This window comes from Stenella coeruleoalba (assembly GCF_951394435.1).
Source record: "Stenella coeruleoalba genome assembly, chromosome: 4".
Classification (NCBI taxonomy): domain Eukaryota; kingdom Metazoa; phylum Chordata; class Mammalia; order Artiodactyla; family Delphinidae; genus Stenella; species Stenella coeruleoalba.
This window is the reverse complement of record NC_137149.1, coordinates 10,185,151-10,210,207: the sequence shown is the minus strand read 5'-3', so window position 1 is coordinate 10,210,207 and position 25,057 is coordinate 10,185,151. Positions and strand designations below refer to the sequence as shown.

At 34.7% G+C, this 25,057-nt stretch overlaps 1 long non-coding RNA gene across 2 annotated transcripts in view; it reads right to left on the bottom strand.

Annotated features, from left to right (window-relative positions):
• LOC307185564 overlaps positions 1-25,057 on the bottom strand; it is a 210,821-nt gene that overhangs the window by 99,568 nt on the left and 86,196 nt on the right. For both annotated transcript variants that reach the window (XR_013828093.1, XR_013828094.1), the window contains exon 2: positions 7,386-7,463. This is a non-coding gene — a long non-coding RNA (uncharacterized lncRNA). The remainder of the gene's footprint in view (positions 1-7,385; positions 7,464-25,057) is intronic.

The window sequence follows — 25,057 nt, the reverse complement described above, 5'->3', positions numbered from 1 at the left end:
CAAGCATAAGCCCCACTTTCCACCAGAGCCAGGTGATGTAGAAGTGTCCCCAGCAGCAGTCACAAAAATCAGGGACCATACAGGGGTATGAATTCCTTTGTAGGTGACTGAAACTAATTACATGAAGAAATTTCAGAAAATTCAAAAATATATGCTGATTAAACAACATGCAACTGAACAACTAATGGATCAAAGAAGGGATCAAAAAAGAAGTTAAAAAAATACCTAGAGATAAATGAAAATGTAACACACCAGAATTTGTAGGATGCAACAAAAGTAGTTCTAAGAGGCGAACTGTTAGCAATAGGTACCTACACCTCAAGAAACCAGAAAAGTCTCAAACAACTTAACTTTACACCTCAAAGAGCGAAAAAGAAGAATAAACAAAGCCCAAAGTTATTGGAAGAAAGGAAATAACAAAGATTAGAGCAGAAATAAATGAAATGGAAACTGAAAAGACAATAGAGAAGATTAATGAAACTAAGAGCTAGTTCTTGGAGAAGATAAAATTCACTAACCTTTAGCTAGACTAACCAAGAAAAAAAGAAACAGGACTTAAATAAATGAAATCAAATGAAAGAAAAGATATTACAACTGATACCACAGAAATACAAAGGACCATAAGAGACATGAACAATTATACACCAACAAATTGCATGACCTGGAAGAAATGGATAAATTCTTAGAAACATACAACCTACGAAGACTGAATCATGACTAAGTAGAAAATCTGAACAGATAGATTACTAAGAAGGAGATTGAATCAGTAATCCAAAACCTCTCAACAAACAAAAGTCCAGGACCAGATAGCTTCACTGGTGAATTTTACCAAACATTTGAAAAAGAATTAATACCAATTCTTCTCAAACTCTTCCAAAAAAAAAAAGTAGAGGGAGGAACTTTTCCAAACACATTTAAAGAGACCAGCATTAACCTGATATCAAAACCAAATGAGGATGCCACAATAAAAGAAAATTACAGTCTGATATTCATATTGAACATAGATACGAATAACCTCAACAAAATATTAGCAAGTCAGATTCAATAATACACTGAAAAGATCATATACTATGATCTATTGGGATTTATTCCAGGGACACAAGGATGGTTCAACATCCGAAAATCAGTCAATGTGATACACCACATTAACAAAATGAAGGATAAAAATACTATGATCATCTCAATAGATGCAGAAAAAAGCATTTGACAAAATTCAACCTCCATTTATGATAAAAATGCTCAATAAAGTAGGTAGAGAGGGAACGTACCTCAACATATTAAAGGCCATTTATGACAAGCCCACAGCTAACATAACACTCAACAATGAAAAGCTGAAAGCTTTTCCTCTAAGATCAAGAATAAGACAAAGGATGTCCACTTACTGCCACTGTTATGCAACATAGTATTGGAAGTACTAGCCAGAACAATTATGCAAGAAAATGAAATAAAAGGCATCCATAATAGAAAGGAAGAAGAAAAACTGTCACTATTTAGAGATAACATGATATCATGATATCATATATAAAAAACCCTAAAGACTCCATCAAAAAACTGTTAGAACTAATAAATGAATTCAGCAAGGTAGAATGCAACAAAAATCTGTTGCATTTCTTCACTAATAATGAACTATCAGAAAGAGAAATTAAGAAAACAATCTCATTTACATTTGCATCAAAAAAAAATTTAGGAATAAATTTAACCACAGAGGTGAAAGGCCTATTGACAACTACAAGACATTAATGAAAGAAATTAAAGATACAAATAAATGTAAAGATATTTCATGCTTATGGTTGGAAGAATTAATATTGTTACAAGTCTATTCTACCCAAAACAATCTATAGAATCAGTACAGCCCCAATCAAAATCCCAAAAGCATTTTTCACAGAAATAGAACAAACAATCCTAAAATTTGTATGGAATCACAAAAGACCCCAAATAGCCAAGCAATCTTTAGAAAGAACAAAGCTGGTAACTTCATGTTCCTTGATTTCAAGCTATATTACAAAGCTACAGTAATTAATATTGTATGCTACAACAAAGAAGCCAAAAATATACAATTGGGAAAAGACAGCCTCTGCAATAAATGGTGTTGGGAAAACTGGACAGCCACAGGCAAAAGAATAAAATTGTACCAGTACCTTATACCATAGACAAAAATTAACTCAAAATGTATTAAAGACTTGAACATAAGACCTGAAACCATAAAACTCCTAGAAGAAAATATAGGCAGTAGGCTCCTTGACATAGGTCTTGGTGATAACTTTTTAAATCTGACACCAAAAACAAAAGCAACAAAAGAAAAAATAAACAAATGGAACTATGTCAAACAAAAAAGCTTCTGCACAACAAAGGAATCCATCAACAAAATAAAAAGGCAACTTACTGAATGGGAGAAAATATTTTCAAAACTTATATCTAATAAGAAACTAATATTCAAAGTATATTAAGAAAACTCATAAAACTCAATAGCAAAAAATAAAAAATCCAATTTAAACATGGGCAGAAGACCTGAATAGACATTTTCCCAAAGAACAGAAAAAGATGCTCTACATTATTAATCATTAGGGAAATATAAATCAAAACCACAATGAGATATTACCTCATCCCTGCTACAACGGCTAATATCAAAAAGATTAGAAATAACACATGTTGGCAAGGATATAGAGAATAAGGGACCCTTGTGCACTGTTGGTGGGAATGTGAATTGAGCAGCAACCAAGGAAAACAGTATGGAAGTTCCTCCAAAAAATTAAAATAAAATAACTGTATGATCAAGCAATCCTAATCCTGGGCATAATGTGGAGAAAACTCTAATTTGAAAAGATACATGCACCCCAATGTTCATAGCAGCACTATTTACAATAACCAAGACATGGAAGCAAACTAAGTGTCCATCGACAGATGAATGGATAAAGATGTGGTATATATACACAATGGAATATTACTCAGCCATAAAAAAGAATGAAATAATGCCATTTACAGCAACATGGACGGACCTAGAGATTATCATACTAAGTGAAGTAAGTCAGAAAGAGAAAGGCAAATACCATATATCACTTATACGTGGAATCTAAAATATGACACAAATGAATTTATTTACAAAACAGAAACAGACTCACAGATGTAGAGAACAAACTTATGGTTACCAAAGGGGACAGCAGGAAGAGATAAATTAGGAGTTTGGGATTAACTACCATATATAAAATAGATAACCAACAAGGACCTACTGTATAGCACAGGGAACTATATTAAATATCTTATAATAACCTATAATGGAAAAGAATCTGAAAAATATATAGATGTACACCTGAAACTAACACAACATTGTAAATTAACTATACTTCAATTTAAAAAATGGTTAAAATATTTTATTCAAATAAATGGGTATTATAAACATTAATTCCATGAAACATACCTGTTAGTAGGTGATGCTGAAAAGTAAAGGAAATAAAAGTATAATTTCCTTAAGCATTAAAAAAAAAAATCCAGACAAGTCACATTTAGGGAGCTAATCCAGGCTAGAATAATTATAGTCGTGCTACAGGAGCTAAAAGTCTTAACCAGTTAGGTATTGGTACTGAAATGGAAATATCATATAAACTCAGGTTATGTGTAGAAAGTGCAGTAACCTAAGAAATCTATTTCCATGGAGAAAGAAGACTGTCCCTTCCACTCCCTCATTACAGCAGAAAATATAGAGGAAGAAGCAGGAAGAACTGGAAGAGAGAGGGATGGAAAAAGCAGCCTCCCCTGATTACATGTTCCCAGATCTACAGCTCACACGCTGGTACTTCATTTCCTGTCTTCCAAGACTGGAGGACCTCTGAACGCTGAAGCACTGACATTGCTAATACTCTGCCCCTCTTGGAGGAGCTCAGTGAGTCTCCAGTCTCTGTAACCAAAAGAATCTTGACTGGAACAAAAAACACTGAGCTCAAAGAACCTAATCTGTTGTAAAGTTTTTGTACTTTCTCATGCCCTTAAAAAGAAAACAAAACACAACAAAAAGCAAAAACAAAAAGAAGCTTCGTAAAACAATTACTAAGTGCTGAACACTTATTTCATGCTGTATGTCACACTTTGTATTATACCAAAACTATTTAAAGTGTTAGTAAGTGATCTCTGAGAACACTTTTCTTGTAGAACTGTGAATGAATTCAACTGCACATGTGTTAAACATATTTTGTAATGATTCATGATATTGACACATAAATTTGTATTTCTGTTATTACTAAGTGCATAACACATATGAGACTCCAAATTTATGATCTTTAACTCTGAAAGAAGAATATTTAATTCAAGGAAAGAAGTTTGCTTTGGTCTTACTAGTAATCCAAATGTCTTTGATTTATGGAGTAAATTATATTTCTTCCTGTCAAACTTCAACAAAATAGCCGCTGTTGTTAGCAATACTTCATTATAATTTTTTAAAATAACTGGGAGATCAAAAAGGGTAATGGGGTTGAGGGTAAAAATGGTCAATATTCTACTAGTTGATCTGAATGATTAAATTAAAAGTTTAAAGCCTAATATGTAGAGCAAAAACTTGTGTGAAATGGCTCTTCGTATTTTATGCTCTATGAGATGATATCCTAATACTAAGTTAAAATATTAGCTTAGATTAAATGTTCATGGTATAGTTTATTAAGTATAGTGATCAACTTTAAAGCAATAAAATACCTTCTTAAAGAATAAAAAATATCTAACTGGATTTTGTATCTATAATAGAGAAATTTAGAACAAATTTTACTGGTTTTTAGACTTTATTTTACAGAAGACTGTCATATATATACATATATATATGTACACACACACACACACACACACACACACACATATATATATATATATATATATATAGTTTTCTCTAGTGAGGTAGCAAGGTAAGCTCTAAGACATCCAAAGGGAAATCGAGGCATAAAAAGATTAAGTAATGTTCTAAGGTCATAATAAGAGGCAGTGCATTGCCTAGAACCAATGATCTTACCGTCCACCTAAGGCTTCATCTACTACACCAGGTTCTTCAAAGCCCAAAGACTGTTTAATTCTATTCTAATGGTAAGGAGAAAATTGAAGAGTGGAAGCACTTTCCTGAAAATCTGATTCTGTGTGTGTACAGGTTTCATGTGCAGTCAAATACAAGCATTTTGCATAGAAAGAGCAGATATTTGATGGTGTTTCATAAAAAGAGAAGACAATTTGCAAATTCTACATAGTTTGAATAAAAAGCTGTTGAACTGCTGTTTTGGTAAAGGCCTTCTCTAGAAACTATACTTGCTTTGGGCCCCAAGTCCAGTTTCTGTATCAGAGAATATACAAGAAACACATACTACGGCGAGATAGTGTATTGAGAACTACAGGAAATGACTAAGTCAGGACACTAAAAGGATACAGTTTCTTTGGATGAGACATCAGGAGAGACAAGCATGAACTGGGCATCTCCAGTACTTAAAAAAAATTCTAGCGTAGAGTCGGTACTCAATAAATATATATTTTAAACAATGAAAGGACAAAGCTTTTAAGAATAGCCAGGTATACACTACCAAAAGTAAAACAGATAACTAGTAGTAAGCAGCCACATAGCACAGGGAGATCAGCTCGGTGCTTTGTGACCACCTAGAGGGGTGGGATAGGGAGGGTGGGAGGGAGACGCAAGAGGGAGGAGATATGGGGATATAGGTATATGTATAGCTGATTCACTTTGTTATACAGCAGAAACTAACACACCATTGTAAAGCAATTATACTCCAATAAAGATGTTAAAAAAAAAGAATAGCCTGGTTAAAAAAATTGTGTTGGAAAAAGATTTTTAATTGAAATGGAGAATAAAAAGTAGTAAAATTCATCTCAATAGATTACTTGTTCCCATATAAGATTTATAGGAACCACTTCCTGGAACATTTTGTTTATTTTTTGTTTCTTTCTATCTTCATAGATTAATCAGTATATGTCCACACTCTATTGAGATAATCAAGTGCTTTTAAAATTCTTCATTAGTTAGTGAGATGTATTACCTGATTTTATTTATAAACTTAAAATTCTATGCTATCTAAATAGATCACCTTAACATTTGTGAATTATGTATTATTATCTTACTTATAATAATGAATAAGACTTTTTCAGTGATTTAGTATAGACAGTATTTTCCAAGGAAAAAAGGACAATAGAGTGGATTGGTTATAATCTGCCTTCATCATCTCCATCACTCACAAATGCATATGCTATGGGCCTATTTACACATTATGCTTTGCCAGGTGCTTCTTCAAATACCGTATTCAGTGAATAAATCAGCAGCTAGATGACAGCAGTCTTCCCCAAAACAATCAAACTTAATATTGAAATATACAGTTATGCGAGAAAAAATGCTTGCCTTAAAAATTCAGGACACTATGGGAAGTCAATGTCGATATTCAAGATTAAGTTCCATATAAAAGCATGCCCTACTTTTTGAGAGTGATATTTATCTTACTCTCCTAAAATGCTTTTGCATTTACTAGAAACAAATTAGAGCAGAAGGGTAACCGTTTTTTTAAAAATATTCCATTCACTGAACTTTTATTTATACAGAGCTTTGAATTTGGCAAGAGTTCAATACAAATCTTTCAAGTAGCATGTCCTTTTGTAGAGCTCTAGGATTTACTTCTAATTTTTCCTCAAACAAGTCCCGTCCTTTGCTCTCTCAGTTTTCTATTTCAGTATGTCAAATAGCAAATCTCAAAATAGAAAGGAAATAGCATGGATTTTTCATGACATTAAATCCCAGCCCCAATTCTATTTTCCCTAATCTTAAGTGGAAAACAAGTGTCTGGGTGGACAGTATTTTTTCCCTGTCCTCTAGTATAATCGTTTTGTCTAGTCAGCCATAAATCAGTCCCAGACTTAGACTTTTAAAAAATTTTGTTACCCAGGTTCCATTCTACTCATATTTTGTAGCTTCATTATTTTTTCCTGAGAACTGCACAAAACTAGAGATTATACAATAGAAAAACAAGCCCTATCAATTCTGTTTATTACTGATAAAAAATTTACTCTACAAATATCAGTTATTCAAAATTATGACACAAATTTTCTAGACAGGTGTCAAACTGATATAGTTTGTCACCAAGGGTATTCAAATGCAATTATCTTCTACATCAAGGAGACTACTTTCTTATCTTTGTGATTTTCCAGTTATTCACTGACTACAAAATTTGAAAGCTGACATTCCTGCATTTCTAGTTTCCAGGATTACCAGCCCACATGTAAGTCAAATAGGGTGGCTCTCTCACTCCACCTCTATATATATAAGGATTTTAAAATGTCCTTTCTTGTGGTAAGTATAGTGAGTGTGACAGACATTGCTTATCCTCAACCAGCAAAATTTGTTTCTCCTCTTTCTTCCTTACCAGGATATTACTCCTCAGCACTTTTCCAGCTGGAGTCTTGTACAGAGAGATGAAACAGGAAGAGGAATGACTTTCTTCCTGATTAAAAAAAAAAAGAGAGAGAGGTGTGAGAAGACCTTCCTCACTGTTTGTTTTGAATGTTCATTCAGTGAAGTGTAACTTGATGGTTGGAGTTGCTGCACCATCTTGTGACCACTTGGGATGTGAAGACAGCTAAAATTTGAAATATACATATAAAGCATATACAAAACACACCCTAAAATACATGTTCATAAGCTAATGAGTTTTCAAATAAAATATGAGGATAATTAAGGCAAATGCTAAATTTGTCTTTTTTTCCCCTAGAATTAGTTACGTGTGAACTCTGCATAAATTATTATTTCCACAGATCCAGGTAAGAGAATTGTTTGAACCAAATTATAAAATTAGTGCTAAGACTCCATTTCCTTTTGTATTATACAGATATAAATGTAAAATCATGTTTTCCACAACCTAAGTAACACTTTACTTACTTTATAAAGTTTTTGGATGTGGTTTTCTTTCTGTGCTGTAGTTATAAACATATCTATATACCCATATAGATAAAACGTTTTCTCAAAAAGATTGTGCTAGAATTAACTACTTTGACAGTAACTATACAGCATCTTATGATAAGAAATGAATTAAGGGTTGGCTACAAGTGTGACATGAATTTCATTAATTTTATATCACAATATTAATTTAATATTAGTATCACAATATTAATTTAATATTAATATCACAATATTAATTTCATATCACTTTCTGAAATATTCCCTTGCTTTCTATGTATTTCTGACTACATTCTAATAATTAGATAACTTCAGGTATACAAAACTTATTCTCTGCTACTGCTACCCCTGCCTTCTAAAAGCTCAGAATCTAAAACAAATCTAAAAAAAATTGAAACATTTTAAGATATAATTTAAATTAAATAATTAACCAAAATGAATAGACTGTATACCTGCCAAAATCTTTAAATTGCAAAATTGTGATTATACAATTATTTATATTAAACAGTTATTTCCAAATGTTCTTCACTACTGAAGAACACTGAAAAGAAGAAACTCACCACCAAGTTTACTGTTATTATTTTAGGAAATAGTTACAGTGTAAACATTTAACGTATTCCTTTCCATTCTCCCTTTTCCTAATGATCATTTTCAACTTACAGGAAAGTTGCCATTGGACTAGGGTTAACCTGTTTAAATATACTAAGCTATACCATATGGGTTTTAAAAGGAAACTCAATTCACTGTGTTGAGAGATCAGTCTGATCTCTGATCTCACTAAGACATTTGGACAGATGATTATGGCTGTTCAGTCAATGCAAGAGTCGATCACTGCCAAGACTTCCTCTCTCCAGTCATGGATTAGTGACCTTTGGGCAACTGCCTATGCAAGAATGAAAAAATGCATGTGTCTGTCTGAAATCCTCTGTAGTCATTCTAACTGACTGCAGTGATATCTACTGGTGACAGCGGAGAAAGCTGACAGCTGCAGGCCCTGTTGTTGCAGCCAAAAAGCCACTCTTGTGGGGATCTTAGATGAGCATATTAAGTCCTTTTACTAGCTCAGCTGGTGAAGTTACTTTAGCTCACTTGGCATGAACACTGGCCTGAGAATAGTAAATCAGCTCTTAAAAGTATCTTCTTGTCATCTGAATTGTAAATGTTCAGTGAGCTAATACTAAACCCCTTTTGTAAATAGAACTGACCCTTCAGTGCTATAGTGTCATCCAGAAACATTTTTTCTCATTTTGCTAACTTTTCTTTTCCTTTGCTTAACCCCACTTGCCCTTCTACGCACAGTAAGCGGAAATCTTAGAATAGCTCAAGATTAGATATCATAAAAAGAAGACCATAGGTGAACAATCCAATACTTTAGTGTGCTGGGCTTCCAACAGTAAAATACAGGCAGGAGCTCAACTTTAAATCGTTTGTAGAGAAGAGTAGGGAAAAGAATATCTGCTGTCACAAAATGTAGACCAAATGAAACATACCGTTAGGTAACCCACAAAGTGCCACTTTTTTAAAGTAACATGTACTGTCAAACTTTGCCCCAAATTATCTGAAGCTGTTGGTGATGCTCTAGTTTAGATGGCTTAAGCAAATAATAGAAGTTCACCACTTTCAATATACAGTAAGTCCCCTACATAGGAACGAGTTCCTTTCCAAGAGCGCGTTCGTAAGTCTAATTTCTTCGTAAGTCCAACAAAGTTAGTCTAGGTACCCAGCTAACACAATCGGCTATGTAGTACTGTACTGTAATAGGTTTATAATACTTTTCACACAAATAATACATAAAAAACAAACATGAAAAATGAGGACAACATTTTTAATCTTACAGTACAGGACCTTGAAAAGTACAGTGGTACAGTACAACAGCTGCATACAGGGGCTGGCATCGAGTGAACAGGCAAGAAGAGTTACTGATTGGAGGAAGGAGAGGAGGTGGGAGATGGCAGAGCTGAAGGATCGACAGCAATAGGAGAGGAGGGCAAGCTGCAATTTCACTCATGCCTGACGCTGATGGCACAGGTTCTGGTTCCTTGCTGGATTCAATTCTATCTACCCTCTTGAAAAAATGATCCAGTGATGTCTGGGTAGTAGCTCTTTTTTTCTCACCATAGATGACACGGTAGCACTGGATTGCATTCTGAACAGCTGCTGCAACCTTCGAGTACTGTTCTACGTTCAGGTCCTGTGCCTCAAAAACTCACAAATAAAGAAAATCCCCTTCCTTTTCCTGTGTTGTGAATCTCTTCGGTTCTTCAGTTACTTCTTATTCTTCTTGTCTCTTTTCATCCTTTCTCTGGGCCTCCAATTCCTGGCGCTTCTTAGCAGTACCAGCTACATCACTGCTGCTTTTACACTTGCTTCTGGACATCCTGGGCTTGAAATAAAGATACTGCACTACTGTACTCTATAAAGTACTGTACAGTAAAGCACACAAAATACAACTACTTGTAGAGGATGCACGCACGTGACTAAGTACGCCAGACACGTGAACTAACTTTCGTGACTGGACGTGTGAATGTCCACTTCATCACTGGGAATAAACTGTTCCACTAAATTACAATGATTTAGTCCTGCTTTAGGCGTGACAGAATCTATGTTTACGCATTTCCTTTATCTAACAATACATAAAATACTCCTCCATACACAATCACAACAATGACAAAAATATCTGAAGGCTCTAGAGTCCTACCTTTAACACAGACAAATAATGACTAGAGGCACAAAACAAGTTTTCCAGCAAAGAAAGTATGCAATTAACAGAGAAGCTAACTGATTTTTTTCTTACTTGAAATACTTGAGAGAATGGGCTATGTTTTATTTCCTTTTATGCACTCAATGCTTTGAACATAGGAGAGCAGAAATAGTAGATGCTTAATAATTCATTGCTAACTTTAAAAAATGAAGAAATGACATTTATAAGCAACAACACATTCTTGCCATTTCTGAACTTAATTGGAAAGTAAAATGGGCAAAATCAAATTTAGACGGTGCAGTGAAAGCTACAAAAAATAAAATAATTTATCTATCCTTCCTAGGATGCCCTTATAGGTGAACTTAATTGCGTGTTTTATCTAATGAGAAAACTTCTAAATATCCCAAAGATTATAAAGTTTCGCTCATTCACCACATTTTTTTTTTTTTTTTTTTTTTTTGCAGTACGTGGGCCTCTCACTGTTGCGGCCTCTCCCGTTGCGGAGCACAGGCTCCGGACGCGCAGGCTCAGCGGCCATGGCCCACGGGCCCAGCCGCTCCGCGGCATGCGGGATCCTCCCAGACCGGGGCACGAACCCGCGTCCCCTGCATCGGCAGGCGGACTCCCAACCACTGCGCCACCAGGGAAGCCCCATTCACCACATTTTAATATGATCAAAGTGTTACAAATTACATGGTTTAAGCATTTTACTAACATGTTCTGTTTAAGATAAGTAATATTTTCTCATTGAAACCTTCTTTGTAATTTTTCCCCGAAACTGGGAATCCCACTTTTCAGAAGTAGATCTTGTTATCTGGCTTAATTTAAAATTAATATGTTTATAATACTTTCTCTTTATAGGAAAATCAGAGCAAGTCACTTTCTACACTGATACAGGTTTACAGAAGGATAAATCAAATCCCTTAAAGCATATAATTATACACAGTTTCAACCTAAGGAACAAGCTGGTCTTTAAACTGGGTTTTAATTTTATGTTCCCAAAACCAGTATTGCTCATTTTTAAATATGTTCATTTAAAATATTTTAAATATTGCTCACTTTAAAATGCTCATTTAATTTGCCAAGCTCAAGTGCTCTCAGGAACACCTTTCCCTGCAGACGCTAAAGATCACAAATGGTATGATTAGGATAAAAATAAGAAACAATGGCTGCAAGACAGAGAGGGCTGCTTGGTCTGCTCTTGGAAGCACAAATTCCTTCACATACCCAAGATGCCATCTATATGGCTAAGGCCATTTACAATGTAAACAACAAGAAATGTCTATAGATCATAATGAAACATGTTTAAAAACTATTTGTTTGGGGTTCCAGATCTGCTGAATTGCTTAATTACTCAAATTTAACTCTCCAGAATGGCTTCTTATTATATTGGCTTATATAGACACTAAAATAGAAATTAAAATGCAGAAAAGCATCCAGGCAATAAACTGAATAAAACTCAAAGGATTAATATGTATGGACACGCACTTTTTAGAATCCTGGCTACAGCTGGATTTCATCTATCCTATTATTTGCTTATTGTTATAATGGTAAGAGAAGTTCAAAACTAAAAGTTTATGTGAGAATTTTATTAGTTCTACAATTCCTGCCAATATTATTCATTTTCTAATACCACAATTATCTGTAGTTAATCCAAACACGTGCCTTATTTTTCTTAAAGGTGGTACAATGTGTGTTTGTTTATAATTTCAATTTTCTCATCAGAGAGACCCAGCTTGAATCTATCGTTTTCTTAGTTACTTTGCTCAACTGCTAAATCCTCTGAATCTGTTACTCATCTACAGATATAGATAACACCTTTAACTGAGCATCTGTATACTTCCTTTAATTGAACATTTGTATACTTCCTTTAATTGAACATTTATTCAATATACTGTATAATTTATATTAGTAATAAATGTATTAAATTAATAACAACAATAATAATAGTTATGTTTATTTAATGAAAAGACCTGTTTGGGAATTGATAAAGAAAATCAGTGCTAATGTTGAGGTCTACAAAGTATTTCATCAATCTTTCATTTGATCATTTAGGAAAGTTATAATTGAGAATGTCATTTAAAAAATTGTGTTGTCCCTCTTGCACTGTTGGTGGGAATGAAAATTGATACAGCCACTATGGAGAACAGTAGGGAGGTTCCTTAAAAACTAAAAATAGAACTACCATACGACCCAGCAATCCCAGTACTGGGCATATACCCTGAGAAAACCATAATTCAAAAAGAGTCATGTACCACAATGTTCGTTGCATCACTATTTACAATAGCCAGGACATGGAAGCAACCTAAATGTCCATCAACAGATGAATGGATAAAGAAGATGTGGCACATATATACAATGGAATATTACTCAGTCATAAAAAGAAATGAAGTTGCGTTATTTGTAGTGAGGTGGATGGACCTAGAGTCTGTCATACAGAGTGAAGGAAGTCAGAAAGAGAAAAACAAATACTGTATGCTAACACATATATATGGAATCTAAGAAAAAAAAAATGTCATGAAGAACCTAGGGGTAAGACGGGAATAAAGACACAGACCTACTAGAGCATGGACTTGAGGATATGGAGAGGGGGAAGGGTAAGCTGAGACAAAATGAGAGAGTGGCATGGACATATATACACTACCAAACGTAAGGTAGACAGCTAGTGGGAAGCAGCCGCATAGCACAGGGAGATCAGCTCAGTGCTTTGTGACCATCTAGAGGGGTGGGATAGGGAGGGTGGGAGGGAGGTTCAAGAGGGAGGGGATATGGGGATATATGTATACATACAGCTGATTCACTTTGTTGTACAGCAGAAACTAACACACCATTGTAAAGCAATTATACTCCAATAAAGATGTTAAAAAAAACCCCAAAAACCTCAGCTTTAGTATGTCAGAGAGGTTCACAAGGCTGTCTTAAAGAGTGTAGACCAGGGCTTCCCTGGTGGTGCAGTGGTTGAGAGTCCGCCTGCCGATTCAGGGGACGTGGGTTTGTGCCCTGGTCCAGAAAGATCCCACATGCTGCGGTGCAGCTGGGCCCGTGAGCCATAGCCGCTGAGCCTGCGCGTCCGGAGCCTGTGCTCCGCAACGGGAGAGGCCACAACAGAGAGAGGCCCGTGTACCGCAAAAAAAAAAAAAAAAAAAAAAAACAAAAACAAGCATGATCAACAAGGTGGGCATTTAGGGAAAGGATCAGGTTGGAGACATTATGGTAGATTGAATTAATGCTCCTAGCTGCTCACTCTTTCTCTCTGTAGTAGGGTCATCATGCATTTCCACTCACTGTTTTATCATTTGCCCAGGGGTAGAAATATAAGACCAATTTTATTGACTTTGAGCTTAGCCAAATGACAAGTTTTGGTCAAGGAAATGTGAGTGGACATGATTTTACCATGATCTCATCCAAGCAAGTTTTAAATGTTACTGTGAAATATGGTTTGAGGTCTTGCATTCCTACCATCTGCAATTACAACACCCAGATAGTGGTCTCAGAGTTAGAAGACATGCAGACTCCAGTCAAGCTTAGCAGAGACACAATTGATGTATGCCCTTTATGTAACGTAAACACGAAATATTAGTTTTTATAATCCAATGTGGAAATGGGGTAGTTTGTTATCACAAAATGTAACTAATAAACAAATGTGTTTGGTTCAGTTTAACATGTCAGGTTTGAATTACTTACTGAGAAATCTAAAGAAAATATCTAATATAAAGTCATTTGGGTACAGAAAGTACAGAAATATTAAGAGGCAAAGGATGAAGATTACAAAAAGAAAAATGTATCTCTCAAAATATATTGTCAATGGTAAGGAGAATTATTAAATAATTGCCTTTTCCTTGGCAATCAGAAGATAAGAAGTCATCTGCAAGACCTCTCTCTAAAGAAGAGGGTGTCAGAGGACAGGCCTAAATTTCAGCTCTCAAAGTAAAACACTTTTTTGGTTCCAAGAAAAGCAAGAGCAAAAATGTATGTAATTGAGATGATGAGTAGACCTGTGCTCATGGCATGAGCACTGTACAATAATGATGTTTTGGAAATCCCACTTTACATCATTAAACCTACAATTTCCCTAGAAATATAGGCATCTTGGGAATTTTCTTTTCCCTTTGAAGAGTAATCTAAGAGTGCCATCAGAAAAGTAGTTGACTCAGTTTTATTAATGACATAAAGTGTTAAGATGCTTGGTTCTAAGACATTCTTACATTTGACTTCAATCTACTGCAGTCTTAAGCATGAGATGGACGATAGCAGCTCTCTGAAACTTTTCTGTGTGAGTTCACAACATGAAAGTGTTCCAGTGTCTTATGATTAAGCAAGTTAAGCTCTTATTTTATCAGTAATGTGGATTAATTTTATCTTTTACCAACCCTCTGACCTTCTAGAATTAATTCAGCTGTACAAGAATGAACCATTTATGGAATGAGAACTGTGCGAAAAGTATAGCTCATCTCGGTTCCTGGGTTATTTATGCAAATCATTTTCTTCTATTGTAAATATCCAAGTTAATAGGCAATTTCTAGAGGACACATGGCCTGTCTTTTTTATAAAAGTCATAAGTATGTCTGAACATATGGTTTTTATACCCAAACACTTAAGGAATCAAAAAATGAAGATAAAAAGTCTTTAAGAGTTTGTTATTCATTAGCACATTCAGGAAAGAACAATGTCTTTATTTCTGTATCTCCAATGTCTAGCCAGTACATGCCACATAATTATAAGTATTAAAGAAGAGACTGAAGAATGACTTTCTCAGCCAAGGCAGTTCAATAATGTATGCAAGGATGTATATATAGCATATAAGAAGTGCTTGAAGATACATGGCAAAGATTAGATCTAGTCAGTACTATTAACAAGTTGATTAATAAAATTAAGTTTGAGATGGAGACATATTTGAGAGGTAGACAATTTTTGAGTCTGGCACTAGGTACCCAACCAGGGATTTTTGCAAGGGTATGTTCAATCTGTACAAGCTAAACAATGCTGTGCAGAAAACCAAGTCACCCTCAAGAGGTGAGGCAAGATACTTCTTACACAACACAAGCTGGAGGTTAGCTTTCAGAAATCTGAACCAGAAAGTAAATCACCAGGAAAAGATTTCAACTGTTCAGCATGGGTCTGAGTCTGATATTCAATCTGTGTTTAAGTATACAGGTAAAAAATAATTGGATAAGAAGGCTCAAGCAAGGGAATAGGATTCTTGAAATGTAGCAGTGGTCTTTCTATATAAACTATCAAATATGTCTGCCTCCCAGAATAAGATATGTTTCAGTAAATGCTAGTGATGATGGAAGAGGAACACATTTTCTGGAGAGGTTTCAATAGTCCTCCAGTTGGATCTTAGGGGGGAAATACCTCTGCAGTTTATTTTCTCTTGTGATTGTCTCCAATTCCATTTTAAGAATATGACTATTGCGTGGAATATGAAGTTTTATGTGGTTGCTAAATAGGTCAATTTTTTTAAATGGATTTTAAATTTAATTAAGACACTAAGCTTTAGACTTAATTTGTCATAGCCATTTCATGGAAATGGATATTAAAACAAATAAATATGTACAATCTGCATAAATGTAAATGTAGACACATTTTACTACCAAATGTTCCACATTTTGTCTTCACTTTGAAGGTGATAAGTAACACAATTTGCAGAGATTAAAAAAAAAAGAGGGCTTCCCTGGTGGCGCAGTGGTTGAGAGTCCGCCTGCCGATGCAGGGGACACGGGTTCGTGCCCCGGTCCGGGAGGATCCCACATGCCACGGAGCGGCTGGGCCCGTAAGCCATGGCCACTGAGCCTGCGCATCCGGAGCCTGTGCTCCGCAATGGGAGAGGCCCGTGTACTGCAAAAAAAAAAAAAAAAAAAAAAATAGAATGTAGTAGAGAAGAAAAATGCCTGGTTTAGGTAAAGGATAGACTCCAGAATTCCATGGATTTTCTATGTCCTGGAATGCTAAAAACTATGACTCTAGATTAAAGAGGAAGAAAGCTAAATTAACTGACATACTGTTAATTATGTCATATATGCTATTCTATTTCATGATCACAGTAATTCTTTTAAAAAGAAACTATTATTTTCAATTTTCAGACATTTGAGGTTCAGAATACTCAAGGAAATTGTGCAAAATCACATAGCTAGCAAGCAAGAGTTTGATATAAACCTACTCCTGCCTTATTATTTTATTCATGCAGCAAGCATTTATTAATAATCTGAAGTAGACCAGGAACTGTTCTAGGTAAATACAGCTCCAATAAACTTTGAAATTTCCTGTTTTATTTTCTTAGGTAAATCATCTAAACTTTTCATTGTCAGTTTCTCCATCCATAAAATGCAGATAATTCTATCTGCCATACAAAGTTAAAATAATATACATGAAATTGTTTTATAAGTTTTAAGGTGCTATTCAAATATTAGTTTTAAGTAAATAATTGGTTTCATGTTTTTGTATTAGCATAGGCAAATATTTGTACCCACAATGGCTAAGATAAAGAATAGAACTTAGGGAAAGCATTAAACAATTGTATCTGATTGTTTGTGTCCATTCATGCTGCCTTAGCAAAATACCATAGACTGGGTGGCTTATAAACAAGAAAAACTGAATGCTCACAGTTCTTGAAGATAGGAGGTCCAAGATCAAAATGCTGGCAGATTCAGTAACTGGTGAGAGATTGCTTTCATGTTCACAGTTGGCACTTTTTTGCTGTGCCCTCACATGATGGAGTGAACAAGAAAATCTCTGTGAGGTCTCTTTTGTAAGGGCACTAACCCCAATCATGGAGACCCCACCCTCTTGACCCAGTCACTTTCCAAAGGCCCCACCTCCTAATATCATCACTTTGGGCAATGGGTTTTTTCAACATATGAATCTGAGGAGGACACAAACATTCAGACAATAGTGCCAATAATAATATAAAGCACCTCTATGGAAATAGGGCTTGGATAGAGGAAACAAAGAAAAACATTGTTCGGAATATACTTTTTGAATTCAAGACAGATGAGTTTTCAAAGTTAGGGTTAGAAGTATGTAATTTTTATGGGGATACGAGTAGGCTTGTAACATTAAATTATGAAAAGTTTAATGTTACCTTGAAGTGTTGCTGGCCCCTTTTTTGCAATGATTTGTAAAGGTGGAAAATAAATATTGGCAGTTCAGAAAAAAGAATTTGAAGTGGGCAGGGCATTAGGTAACAAGTGATGATACTAAGATAAAGCAACAGAGAAAGAGAAAAAAAATGACAGAGAGATGGAAGAAGGAAGAGTACGGACAAATAGAAAGAAGAGAAAATAAGATATTAAAAAAAAACAACTGGTGGAGATCTTAGTATCATATACACTATTCTGACTTGCTGTACAGGCAATTTCTTCAACTATGAATACTGATATTCTTTGGACAATATATAAAAATGTAATATTATAAAGCCATCATAAATATCATTAATACTGTATACAATTCAATTGAGTTTAATATAAGGATCAATAGTTAAGATCACCTAAATTAATACATTGACCATTTGGTAGCCTTTTTATTAAAGTTCACATAATGCCTTAAAATTTTCCATATACTATGTATTTTCCATATACTATGTTTTAATTTCCTCAGAAAGTAGTTAAATTTGCACATTAACAAAGTAAAAATTGAATATTATTATCAATTATAAGGATTTTCATGTTTATAGTTCAGACATCAAGTTAAGGAGTTATTGCACTATTTGAGAATTATTTTGTATCATAGAGCCAAAAGTATAAGGCATTCTTCCAGAATAAGAAAAACCCATAATTGTTTTTAGGGTTAAGGTGGGTAAAGATGAGGGAAACAAATATTTATAGTGAATGAATCCACATATTAATAATTTAGGCTGCCTTGAATGGACTTGGTATTTGTTTTTCTATTTATGTATACTTGGATTCTTAAAGTATTTATTTTATACCATAAACAATTAATTATATATTAATGACTGGTTACAAAAAGTGAAAGCATCATAAATTGCAGGGGATTAGAACGGACGTTAAAATTATATATTCCAGTGCTATTAAAAATGTTATAGCATCAACACTATTCAGATGAGGTCTGATGTGAAAACCTAATCATGGCAAATATAAAATGCTAGGTAAAATAATTAATATGCTTTCAGATATATATAGGTCTGAAGAAAATTAACAGAGGCCAGGGAAGATAATGGAATGTGGTTCTAGAAACGTTGTAAGCAATGAAGTTGCCAGATGCCATCACAGAATAGAAAAAACCCAGGTATTAGCTCTTTTCCACATAAAGATCAGGAGCTTATGAAAGGTAGGGATATGGACTGGAGAATACCACACACAAAGCTAATCTTAGGATGAAATAAATGCCTGAAAAAAGGTAAGAAAGAAATAAAACTGCACCAAAGAAAAGCAGACCATAAAGAAAATTCTAAACCTGCTTTGGTATTTGGAAATGTTAAATAAATAAATAAATCCTTTCTGAGATATAATTGGCACTTTAACAATGCTTTAGTAACAGGTTTCAGTCCGAATGTACAGTGCCAACTCAAGGTTTTAAAATTTAAGAGGAACTGGGCTTGCAGTGCTCCCAGAAACCTGATAAGATCAAACACAATTTCTTCTGTAAGAACAGCCATGCAATTCATCCTCAAGAATTACCACAGACAGAATGACAACAGTGATGAACTCACAATCCAAAATTACAAAATAAATAAGGAAAAAGCTTCCATTAGTAAGAGTCATCTGTAATAACTAACAACAGAACCAACTCCACAGGTACTCCCAAACTTAAATATGTTTTTCTAAAAATGCAAAACTATTATATTTCTATGTTTAAAGAAGTAAAGTAAGGAAAGCAAAGTAAAAACTGACAACCCTAAACTATCATGAATGGTTAGGCACCTTGACATTTAGTAAAATGGAAATTTTAGAGACAATGAACAAACACATATAAACACACAAATTCTATGTAATGGTGATGTTAAACTTCAGATTAGACAAGAGCTAAAATAGGAATTAATAAAACTGAAACTAGAAACAAAGAAAGTATACAGAATGGAGCACAGAGAAACCACTATATGAAAAACACATAATACAGAGTGAGATAAATTGAAAAAGAATATCCAAGGTCTTTGTCATAGAGTTTATAGGAATAGATAAAAAAAATTAGCAGAGTCAATTAATGAAGGTCACCATTCTTCAAATTCAGAAAGTCTAAAGAACCTGAAGCAGAATAAAAAAAAAAAATCCATTCCTAGTCACTTAAATGTTAAACCACAGTTAAACAGTGAAGGTAAAGAGAAAGTCACAAAGCAGCCACATAGAAAAAACGTTTTCTACAATTGGAAGAAGAATTAAATAACTGATTTCTCCAGAACAACAATGGAAGTCAAAAGAAAATGGAATAAAAATGTTGAGAGGAAACCACTTTAAACCATAGAAATGTAACTGCACTGAGCTATTTTTCAAAATGAGGGCAATTAAAGATTTTTTATATAAACAAACATAGAGCATGCCTAAACACAGTTCATTAGAGACACTAGAGCTAAATTACTAGACATAGTAAAATGTAAATTGGGGAGGCAGTAATTATAATTTCTTGATTTTTTTTTTGTTTTTTGCATGGCATGTGAAAAAATTAACTGACTATAGATTTTAACTCAAGTAGACATGATTAAAGTATTAATGACTAACTTTTAACCTAGAAGAGATGCAGAAAATATATATTTTAAACCAGGAGGAGAAAAATTTAATGAAGAGAAGAGCTTTAATCAGATCTAAAGAAAGCTAGAAAAGAGTAAAATAAAGCAAAATAAAATAAAATGGGATGAAGAAAACAAACAAAAAAAAGTTAAAAAGTAATCTAAATATATTAGTAGCTGCAATACATGGGAATGGAAATGGACTAGATGAGTCTGAGTCGAATGCATGCAGTTTAAAACAATACCTCCAAAAACAGAGCCACATAAACAGTATATAAAGGACTGCAATAATAACTAAGAAAAAAGGAGCTGGTAAATTTAAAAAATCATTTATATATGTTATAACACATAATTAGTACATTATAAATTTGTATTTATGATTTTTACTTTATAAATGATTTAATTCTTTATTATATAATGTATAATTAACATATTATATATTAATATTTATATGATTTTTAAGTATCAGTTCCTATATATGAATGAAAATATCAGTGTGAACTTGCGAACTGTGAATGCAAAGATGTCTAAACAAACCAAATTCATAGAAAGAAGAGCATACCTCAGTTTGCAGGTATCAGTGCTTCTTTCCTCAAAGAGGTGGGTACTTTTTCATTCTGTGCATGGGGATCAGATCAGGCTTCAAGACTCTCCAAGACTTGGGCCTTTCAGGAGCAACATTAAACTGAGTTAAACATGTAAGTGGTATGGACTGAATGTTTGTGCCCTGCCCCACAAATTCAATGTTGAATCCCCAAACCTCATCGTGGCTGTATTTGGAGATGGTGAACTCTAACGAAGTAATCAAGGTTGAATGAGGTCATAAGTGGCACTGATCTCATAGAACTGGTATCTTTTGATGCCTTCCACGTTTGCCACTGCCCACGCCTTGTACTACTCAGATCCATTTGTCCATACATGTTCAGGGACTGGGTCTTCCAATGTACCAGGGATCCTCCTATTCAGGGAAAACTCAGTAGATAAATGTTAGTGAAATTAACTACAGTCCACTATGCAATTGGTCTAGGGCTGCAACTGGAATTCACAGCCTCTCCATGCTAATTTTTGTGGTTTATCTGGTGCTGTGGTTTAATTCCTCATTTGTGGTGTTTCTGAGCCTACAGTAGTCATACTATCCTCAAGATACGGTTGCTACACTTGTCCATTCACAGCCACAACTGGGAACAAAACTACCAGGAGGCTCATGTAGATCACTTGAGTTCCGCACGTACTCCTCTCTCTGCCATTGTGTAAGAGTAGTTCTACCTCCTTCTTCTGATTGGAGTGAAGTACTATTGTCAAGATGATGATTCTTCTTTCCTTCTGGTACCTGGACACATGGCTTCAAATGTACCTTGGTGTCAACTTTAGCTTGAAGATTAATTGGCCCATGGCTGTGTCTCCTGGCAAGAGTTCACCCTCTTTGGGACAAAGACCTCTAAATACTTAGAGCCAAAGTTAAGGAGATAAGAACTCAGATTCTTCCAGTGGACATTTGGGTGATGGTAATTAGGCCTATGCTTACTATATTAGGCAGAATTCTCCAGAGAAACAAAACCAATAGGATGTGTGTATGTAGAGAAAGAGATTTATTTTAAAGAGTTGACTCAATTGTGGAGGCTTGACAAGTCCAAAATCTGATGGGGGAAGCTGGCAGCCCAAAGAGTGAGGAAGGACTTGCAGTTTGAGTTCAAAGGCAGTCTGCTGGTGAACCAGAAGAGCTGATGTTGCAGATAAAGACCAAAGGCAGTCTTTCGGGAAAATTTCCTCTTACTCCAGGGAGGTCAGCCTTTTGTTCTATTCAGACCTTCAACTGATTGAATAAGGCCCAGCTACATTCTGCAGAGCAATTTGCTTTACTCAAGGTCCACTGATTTAAATGTAAATCTCACCCAAAAATACACTCACAGAAACACCTAGAATAATGTTTAATCAAATATCTGGACACCCTGGCTCAGTCAAGTTGACATCTAAAATTCACTATCACGCTTGCTTCTACTTCCTGGTTCCCTGGTTTTTATTGCAGACGCAGCATCAAATGGGGGTGTCTAAGTCAGTATAAATACTACCATCCTGGATGGCGTACAGCTTCTGAGATGACACAACAGCTGTGCTTTAGCTGGCCACCTATTTTCTCAGGCCATCAGCTTCTGTATGATACAAAAAGAAATGTAATTAGTGGCTTCCATAGTCATTGGCCCACTTTTGTATCTTCTTTGCTGTGAACTGGGACCTTCTGTCAGATTATGTACTATGTGGGATCTCATACCTACGGATTTAGCATGCTGTAAACTCCAGATAATGATGCTGACTGAGGCTTTATGTGCAGGAAAGGCAGACTCATAACTGGAGTAGGTATCTATTCCTATAAGAATAAATCACTTGCCCTTCCAGGATAGAAGGTTCCCAATGTAGCCAATGTGCCACCATGTGTCTGGTAATGCAACAAATTGAGTCTACTTGGTCATTCAATAGTTTTTCACAATGGATACTTCCTGGTGGTCATTAAAATGAGACACAAAGATCTTCACACTCATGCCACTTCTGATATATCCATTTACATGTCTACCTCAGGCCCCACTGTCTTCTCTTTTCCAGGTTTTTCCTGTCATGTACTTAAATAGCCAGCCAGGCCATCTGCCACTGTCCATAAGTCCACAAACATCCTTACCTTGATCAGTAAGTATTCCATTGTAAGTGGAAGACCAGGTGCATCCCTCACTGTTTGGTCCATTTAAAAGATTTTGTCTTGCTACTGTCTTTCAAGGCCACCCCTAAATGGCTGGAAAGCAGCTGCTGTCAATTTTTTGGCTTGTAGCAAAATACTGAGCCAACTCATTCAAATAGGAAGCTCAGTTATTTTCCTTTTCCTTCTCTGTGACACTCTCCCTCAACATAGTATCCCCCAATATGGCCACTGGAGCCAACTGAGAGAGGGGTGCTACTGCAACCACATGGGTGACACACGAGTTTGGACGTACACTAAGGATAATAAGGCTGTTATCGATGTATTAATATCAAAGTAAGACATAATACAAAGAACATTACCAGAGATGAATAAAGACATTTTATAATAATAAAAAAGCCAACTCAACAACCTTAAATATGAATGTATCTAATAATATAGCATCGGTATATGTGAAGAAATAAGACTAAATGGAGAAGTCAAATTCACAATCATATTTGAAGATGATAACAGTCCTCATTCAATAACTGATAGATCCAAGTAGAGGGAAAAAATTAGTGAAGTTATGGAAGATTTAACAAGACTTGAGGTTATAGAAGATTTGAACAAATTTGAATAAACTTGAGTTAATTTGTATATATAGAACACCATTTCCAACAACTTCAGAAAACATACTGTGCTCAAGTATATGTGAAACAGTCACCAACGTAGACAGTGTACTGACTCATTAAGCAATTCTCAATAAGATCCAAAACCTTTGGCCGGAATGATAATCACTGAATGACACAACCAGTTGAGTTTGTGGTAAGCATCTAAAGCACTGCTCTTAGTGATCTGCCACTTTAAATTACGTATTACAAAAGAAGTCAGGTTAAAATCAATGATAAGAACTATCTCAGAAAACCAGACCAAAAAGAGCAAATTCATCTCACAAATATTAGAAGGTACAAAATTATAAATATAAGAGAAGAATTCAATAGAATAGAAAGCATTTAAAATAGATGAAATCAGTAAATCAAAAGTTCATTTTTTTTGAAAAAGTAATGAAAGTGTAACTCCCTGGCAAGACTGATCAGGAAAATAAAATAGGATAAAAAAATTTATGAATTAGTAAAAAAAAGGCAAACATCATTACAAATTCTAAAAAGATTAAAATGATATTATAAGCATCACTATACCAATGTATTTGACAATTTAAATAAAATAACCGTGTCTGGAAAAAGGCAAATTAATGAAACTCGCAAAAAGAAAAAAAAGACGATTTGAATAATTCAGTATACATTTAGATCTATATGAACATGGACACTATGTCCATGAAATAGAAATTGAAAAATTACTATATAGTTACATTAATTAAGACTGTGTGGTATTCACATGAGTAAACAGAGAGCACAGAAGTAGACCCTCACCACTACAGCCACTGGATAAAGGCATCCAAACGATTTAATGGGGGAAAGAACATACTCTCAACAAATGGTGCTGCAGCAACTGGAAATCCAGAATGAAACACATTTACCTGACCCTTAACTCCTAACATTCTAAGATTAATTCAAGATGAATCATAAACCTAAATATGAAGTTAAACTATAAAGATTCCAGGAGGAAATATTTGAGAATATATTCACGATATTGTGTTAGGCAAAGATGTCCTAAACAGAACACGAAAAGGTAACTAGGAAAAAATGACAAATTTGACTTTACCAAAAGTATTAAAAATCTACTTATTGAAGACACTACTAAGACAGTAAAATAGTAAGCCAAACAATGAAAGAAAATATCTGCAATTGAAATATCTGCCAAGGATTTCATATTAAAAATATATAATTGTATTAATAAGAAAAAACAAACATAAGTAAAAGATTTAAATTATTTCCTAAAGTGGAATATTCAAATAGGTTTTAAGCTTATGAAGAGTTGTTAAACATCATTACTCCTCAGAAAAAATGCAAATTAAACCAGTCAAAAACAACTACACACTCACCCAAATAGGATAATCAGAACTATTTACAGGGGCTTCCCTGGTGGCACAGTTGTTGAGAGTCCGCTTGCCAATGCAAGGGACACGGGTTCGTACCC